General features: G+C 40.5%; 1 non-coding gene across 1 annotated transcript; it reads left to right on the top strand.

Moving 5' to 3' along the window:
- The first annotated feature begins 4,270 nt into the window (after positions 1 to 4,270).
- LOC102505347 lies at positions 4,271 to 6,598 on the top strand. The gene has a single exon (XR_001367238.2). It is a non-coding gene; the product is annotated as a protein FAM47E (transcript).
- Positions 6,599 to 7,327: the final 729 nt, after the last annotated feature.

Genomic DNA, 7,327 nt, shown 5'->3' with positions numbered 1-7,327 from the left:
CTATACACATAGATATAAATAATTGGAATCTACAAAAAAAGAGGAGAGAGAAAGCAGAATATCTGAAGAAATTATGGCAATTTTTACCTCAAATTTGATGGAAACTATAAACACCCATATTCAAGATGTTCAACAAACCCCAAGCACAGGAAACATAAGAAAATGACACAATGGCACATTATAATCATTTTGCCCATAAACAATGATGAAGAGAACATCTGAAAAGCAGCCAGAGGGGGAAAAAAAAAAAAAAAGACACAGTTTGTACAAACAAAAATCAGGGTGACATTAGACTTCTCATGCAGAACAACAAACGTGAGAAAACAATGGAGCCATCTGTTTTAAGTACTGAAAGCAAAAAAAAAAAAAAACCTATCACCCCAGAATTCTATACACAGAGAAAACATCTCTAAAAAACCAAGGCAAAATAAGAAAAGTTTTAGGCATATCAGAGAGGAAAAAATTCATCACCAGCAGACACGTGCTACAGTATATTTTTCTTCTCTCTGAAGAAAATAATCCCAGATGGAAATACTGACCTATACAAAGGAATACAGCATAATAAAATCGATAATTCCATAGGTAAACATACACACATATATAAATGTATACATCTATACATATATAAAATATATTTGTTGAAAAATATATTTTATATGTTAAAATCATTTGAGTGATGTAGTATTGAAGTAAAAGTAATTCAAAAAGTAGTGCGGATGTTGTAAATATACAAAAGCTAATGAGAACACGTGAGAACGTGCTGTAGACTGAATGGTTCTGTTTTCCCAAAATTCTTATGTTGAAACCTAATCCCCAACATGATGTTATCTGGAGGTGAGGGCTATGGGAGGTGATTAGGTCATGAGGGTAGAACGCTCATGTAAAGGATCAGCACCCTTTTAAGAGAGGCCCTAGAGAGATCCTTCCCCTCTTCTGCCATGTGGGGACACAGCAAAAAGATGACTGTCTATGAACCAAGATGCTTACCCTCACCTTCTACTTGCACCTTGAACTTGGGCTTTCCAGACTCCAGAACTGTGAGAAATAAATTTCTATTGTGTATAAGCCACCTAATCTATGGTGTTCTGTTATAGTAGCCTAAAAGACAAAGCCAGGAACTGGTACTGAGGAGCAGGGTGCTGCTGTAACAAATGCCTACAAATGTGGAAGTGGCTTTGGAATTGAGTAATGAGTAGAGGCTGGAAGAGTTTTGAGGTACATTCTGGGAAAAGCCTACGCTGCTGTGAACAGAACATTATCACAACAGTAGACCAAAGTTGGGAGGAGAAATCAATCAAGTAGAAAACAGAAAAACATTGGGGAAAAGTTAACAAAACTGAAAACTGTTTCTTTAAGGAGATCAGTAAAATGTATTATTGTTTAGCCAGTGTGACGAGGGGAAAAAAAAGACAAAAAGGACTAAGATATAAATTACAAAAACCAAAAATGTAAAAGGTGATACTACTACAGATTTCACAAATATTTAAAGGATAACAAGGAAATAGTATAAACACTTTATGGCAGTAATTTTGACAGCATAGAGAAAACAGACATATTACTTAAAGCACACAATCCAAACAAACTCATTGAAGAAAAAAATAGATGACCAGAATGTTCCTATATCTTTGAAGAATGTAAATGTGCAGTTAAAGAAAATTTCCACATGATAAATTTCAGGCCTGGATGGCTTCACTGGTGACTTCTACAAAATATTTAAGGAAGAAAAATTACCAATTCTACACTAACCTTTCCAGATCATGAAGAGGATGGGATACTTCCCAAATCACTCTGTGAAGCCAGCATTACCGTGATGATAAAGCTAAGCAAGGGCATTAAAAGAAAAGAGACACCAGATACCCTCCTTGAACACAGGTGCAAAGATAAATGTTGGTAATATTTTAGCAAACTTAATCTCACCATACATATGTATCATGACCAAACGAGGTTTATGCCAGGAATTCAAAGTACTTCTTTTTTTAAATTTTTCTTCATTTAGTTTGTGGGTTTTTTTGACTTAGGGAGTTTTTTTCGGCAGGGGGAGGTAATTGGGTTTGTTTGTTTGTTTGTTTGTCTGTTTGTTTTAACGGAGGTACTGGGCATTGAATCCAGGACCTCATGCATACTAGGCATGTACTCGACCACTGAGCTATACCTTCCCCGCAAAGTACCTTTACTGCTTGGAAATCAACTTATGTAATTTGTTATTTCAACAAACTAAAGAGTAAAAACTATATGAATATCTCAGGGAATGCAGACAAAGCACTAGGCACAATCCAAGGATCTGACTCACAGCGTTGTCAGAAAGCCGCAGAACACCGGGAATAAAAAGGAACTTACAACTGAAAAAGGATATGTCAAAAAAATCTAAAGCTAGCGTCATACTTAATGACTTTCTCCTAATATCAGAAACAAGACACAAATTTCCACTTTCATCATTTAGAGTCAACATAAGCAGGTTCCAATCAGTGCAATGAGGCCAGGGCAAAAAGTTATTCTGACCGGAAGGGAAGAAGTGAAACTGTCTTTGTAACACATGACATGACTATCAACATAGAAAACTTGACAGACTCTATAAAAAGGGCACTAGAATGAATGAGTATCCAAAAGTTGCGTTACACAAGGTCGACGTACAAAAATCTACTCTATTTCTCTATACTAACAATGAACATGGCCATTAAAAAATACAATACTATTCACAATAGTATCAAAAACATGAAATATTTAGGGAAAATATAAAGAAAAAGAGATGTGAAAGATCTACACAGTGACAGCTACAAAATAATGCTCAGATAAATGAAATAACACATAAATGGTGAGATGAACCTTTGTCATGGGTCAGGAAACTCAATACTGTTAAGATGTCGATTAGCTCAAAATTGACTTATAGATTCCACAGAACCAAAATCAGAATCCCTCAGGTTCCTTGGTACACATTGACAAACCGATTCTAAAACTCCTGTGAAGATTCAAAGGACCTACAAGAGTCAAAACAACTTTGTAAAAGAATAAAGAAAGTGGAGGACTAATACAGCCTAATTTCAAGATTTATGGTAAAATACAAAGTAATCAACACAACGTGGAATTGCTGTAAAGACAGAGGAGTCAACAGAACAGAAAAATGTGTCTAGAATTGCACCCATGGACATAGGGACAACTTATACCTACAAAGTTATGAAGGTAATTCAGTGGAGAAAACCTCCTCTTAAAAAAAAAAAAAAATTCTGGAACTACTGGATATCCACAGGCAGAAAATGAAAAACATAAACTAAAAACTTTGATTCATATCTTTTATCACCTAAAAATTAAATTGAAATAGATGACAGATCTAAATGTAAAACTTAAAAGATTACTAAACTTTGAGTCGAATGAAAAAAGTCTTCACGACCTTTGGATAGGCAAAGTTTTCTTAGATACAACACAAAAAGAGAATTCACAAAGGAACAACTTGATATATTGGACGTCATCAAATGGAAAAACTGTCCTTTGGAAGGCAGTGTTAAGACAATGAAGAGACAAGCCATAGGTGGAGAAAAAAATGTACAAATCATATATCTGATAAAGGATTACGTTCGGAAAGCACAAAGAACTCTCGTCTAAAAATGTGCAGAAAGTTTGAACAGACTCTTCACCAAAGGAGGGTTGTGAATGGCAAATAAGCACATGAACAAATGTTCCACATCTGTTCAGTAGCCCTTAGGGAAATGCAACTTAAAACCACAACGAGATACCCCTACACACATATTAGAGTAGCCAAAATGAAAACGACTAACCCTACCAAGTGTTGGGGAGTATGCAGAAGAAGTGCAATTCTCATATACTTCTAGAAGGAATAATTCGTACAACCACTTTGGAAAAGTTTGCTGGTTTCCTAAAACGTCAAACAAACACCTACGAGCTGCACCCGCCATTCCACTCACAGATGAAGTTTACTCAAGAGAAATCAAAGTATATAAATGCACAAACAAAGACGTGAACACAAGCGTTTGTGGCAGCTTTACTGGTAATAGTTTCAACCTGTAAACAACTCAAATTCCCATCAAAAGGCGAATGGATAAATAAATGGTAGTCTGTCCGTGCGACAGAACGTATCTACAAAAAGGAACGCGCCTTCAGCACCCATCCCGGGAGAACGCAGACTTCGCGGGGCGCCTGCGGTGACCCGCTTCTGGGAAGAACCTGCCTGCGCCTGGATTTCCCGTCTCCTAGCAACCGGAGAGGCGGGGACAACAAACTTGGGAAGCTAGTGGTTCCCCGAGAGGCCAGCGGAACCATGGCGGACAAGAAGTGGCTGCTAGGACCAGGGCCGCTGGAACCAATGCCCCTGGGCATGAACTGCAAGCCCTGGTACAGAGACAAGTTACCTTCCAAGTGTTTCGCAAAGCACAAGAAGGCGCTCCTGAAGTTCCCCACCTCCCTGGACGGCCGGCGGTGGGTATTTGTGAAAGAGGGGCTGGCCGACTTCCGGAAGGGCTGCCCACCTTGTGAAGATGTGATCCCTGGTGGCCCTGAGGAGGGCTTTGTCCCTGTGATTGCTCACAGAGTTCCCCAGCTGGGCCCCAAAAAGGGTCAGAGAAAGCTGCCCAAGACAGCAAACCTGTCTTCCACGCTCTCGCCAGCCCAGCCAGCACGGAAGGCGTTTGTGGAGGACATCGAAGCCCACCTGACCGAACATCCCTTGGCTCTCTACCCAAATCTGGAGGAAGATCTACCTGCAGACCTCTTATTAAAGGTACTGGAAGTGCTCGATCCTGACAGGAAGCTGAAGGATACATGGGCTTATTGTGAAGGCCCCAGGAAGAGAACAAAGCCCTCCACAAAGCTTCGTAAAAAACGTCCTGCCAAGGTCTACGTGGAACCTATCGAGAGGGCTCCCAAGTCATATCCATCCAGTTTGCATTATAAGGACAGGAAGCCAAGCAGCTTCCTGGAATTTCTCGAGAAGATTGCTGACTCACATCCAGCCAGTCTGCATCATGAGGGCAAGAAGTCAAGCATCGATCCAGAACCTCTCGAGCAGGCTCCTGAGTCAAAGCCAGCCAGTTTGCATCACAAGCGCAAGAAAGCACACATCTACCTGGAATTTTTCAAGAAGGCTCCTGAGTCACATCCAGTCAGTTTGCATCAGGAGGACAAGTCCAACATCCACCCGGAACTTCTCGAGAAGGCTCCTGAGTCACATCCAGCCAGTTTGCATCATGAGGACAAGTCCAACATCCACCCGGAACTTCTCGAGAAGGCTCCTGAGTCACATCCAGCCAGTTTGCATCACGAGGGCAGGAAGTCAAGCATCTGCCCAGAACCTCTCGAGAAGGCTCCTGAGTCACATCCAGCCAGTCTGCATCACGAGCGCAGGAAGTCAAGCATCTACCCGGAACCTCTCGAGAAGGCTCCTGAGTCACATCCAGCCAGTTTGCATCACGAGCGCAGGAAGTCAAGCATCTACCAGGAACCTCTCGAGAAGGCTCCTGAGTCACATCCAGCCAGTTTCCATCACGAGGGCAGGAAGTCAAGCATCCACTTAGAACCTCTCGAGAAGCCTCCAGAGTCACGTCGATCCAGTTTCCATCACGAGGACAAGAAGTCAAGCATCCACTTAGAACCTCTCGAGAAGCCTCCAGAGTCACGTCGATCCAGTTTCCATCATGAAGACAAGAAGTCAAGCATCCACTTAGAACCTCTCGAGAAGCCTCCAGAGTCACGTCGATCCAGTTTCCATCATGAAGACAAGAAGTCAAGCATCCACTTAGAACCTCTCGAGAAGCCTCCAGAGTCACGTCGATCCAGTTTCCATCATGAAGACAAGAAGTCAAGCATCTACCCGGAACCTCTGGAGAAGCCTCCTGAGTCACATCCAGCCAGTCTGCATCATGAGGACAGTAACTCAAGCATTTTCTCGGAACCTCCTGAGAAAGCTCCTGAGTCACATCGATCCAGTTTGCATCGTAAGGACAGGAAGTCAAGCAGAAAGGATTCACTCACTGATCCTCGTACTTCTAGAAAAATACCCAAAGGAATTCGTCAATTCTGCAAATGGGTTGCTACTTTTGGAGACTTGGGCATTGATGAAGAGTTCATCATGAAAAAGTGTGAGGTTAAATGTGAGTGCCCACCAACCTATGGTACAGGCTGCATCAAGAAAGTAACCAAGGTTCCTTCAGAGGTCAAACACTGCATAGGGCTAAATGAAATGGAGGAGAGAAAATTCTCAATCGAGGAGCGAAACTGGGAGAGGAAACTCCAGAAACCAGAGAATCCTTATAAACCCAACTGGGTGAAGATGAGGTATGGCGCATGGTATCTGAAGCCCAAGTTGTGGAAAAAGCTAATCAATGATGAACCTTTGACGGACCCCAAGGGCTTACTTGGAACTCAAGGCGGGTGTTTTGGAAGGAGGCTTCCTGAACAGGACATTCTTGAAGATCTTTATGGAACAATTGCCTTTAAAGATTACATTCTAAGCAAGGGGTACGAGATGCCAGACATCCTTGAGAGGTTGTTTATCAGGAAGGGATGGACCTATGATTCTGTTAAGACTCCTATACAAAGAGTAATAAAAATGACCTTAAACAAAGAAGAGGATACATGCGAAGATGGTTAGACAGGTCTCTACTACTTAACTTGGCTAGTTCTCTCTCATTTTAACAACAATCAGAATCTTTGATTCCATAATATCTGTAAACTGAACACCTTCCAACATTGTAAACTGACTATAACTCAATTAAAAAGTAAATTTAACACCTAATGCTTATAAGTATTTCTCAATGATCTTCTGCTTGGAGTCATCAGTATTGTACAAATTTTATCAATTATGAAATCAATATTCACATATACATGCCTCACATTTTATAGCACTGTAAATATTCCATGGTTTTTTCAATTATTTCTCAAAAGAAGACCATAAGATAAAGAAGAACTGCTTTCAAAAAATATGATCTAGTTATGCCAGCCGCTAAATGGGATAAATCTCAAAATAATTGTGCCGAGAAAAAGAAGACACAGAGCTCCACTTGTATTAAAACTATAATGAATGAATTATGACAATTATTTGGTTAAGCAAAACTTGAAGTCTGTAGCCAAAATGTTAGCTTCATCTAATAATGAAATTGGTAAATCCCTATTAGGATTGCATCAAGCTCCAAAACTAGATTGAAAACTATTTATCAAAATTATAAGTGAAACTTTAGTTATGCTGTTTTATCATGCTTCCCAATTGAACATACTTAAATTTTTTCACCATATTCATAAAAATTCACCGTCAAAGAGTGTTTCCGCATCATGTAACACAGGTGCAGAACAGGCAGGGAGGTTCGAGTCCCTGGCAAATCCG

The sequence above is a fragment of the Camelus ferus genome, chromosome X (genome assembly GCF_009834535.1).
Source record: "Camelus ferus isolate YT-003-E chromosome X, BCGSAC_Cfer_1.0, whole genome shotgun sequence".
Classification (NCBI taxonomy): Eukaryota; Metazoa; Chordata; class Mammalia; order Artiodactyla; family Camelidae; genus Camelus; species Camelus ferus.
The sequence above is the reverse complement of the archived record's forward strand: the minus strand, read 5'-3'. Positions and strand labels throughout refer to the sequence as shown.